This window comes from Penaeus monodon, chromosome 24 (assembly GCF_015228065.2).
Source record: "Penaeus monodon isolate SGIC_2016 chromosome 24, NSTDA_Pmon_1, whole genome shotgun sequence".
Lineage (NCBI taxonomy): Eukaryota > Metazoa > Arthropoda > Malacostraca > Decapoda > Penaeidae > Penaeus > Penaeus monodon.
The window spans coordinates 38,510,460-38,510,849 of NC_051409.1; the positions used below are offsets into that span (position 1 = coordinate 38,510,460).

General features: G+C 32.3%; 1 protein-coding gene across 1 annotated transcript in view; it reads left to right on the forward strand.

Moving 5' to 3' along the window:
* Window positions 1-390, forward strand: part of LOC119588965 (cGMP-inhibited 3',5'-cyclic phosphodiesterase A-like) — a 64,821-nt gene that overhangs the window by 62,732 nt on the left and 1,699 nt on the right. The gene's annotated exons all lie outside the window — the stretch shown is intronic.

The window sequence follows — 390 nt, forward strand, 5'->3', positions numbered from 1 at the left end:
TATTGCCATACAGTTTATTGTGACATATTGCATCATGCAGCGTCCAGCAATATGATTCTTTTTTCTCTTTTTCTTTTTTTATATGTATATATTCATCTTCTCTTGTTTGTTCTTAAGATACCTACTAGACGCATGATAATGAGCATAGTGCGTTAACTCGTGAATCATATCATATGGCAACCATGAGTCATCTTCGCCTTTGAAAGCCATTTATTTACTATCTATAATCACTAGCTAAAAATTCAAACACAAGGACAGTGTGTTCTGAGCTCAATTTTTGTCTTCGTTTTGCGATAAGATATTTTTTATGAATTCAGGGTTACACCAAAATTGCACGTAACTATGAATATTTCTCTTGTAATGTTTGTAACTTTGATAAGAGATAGAAGG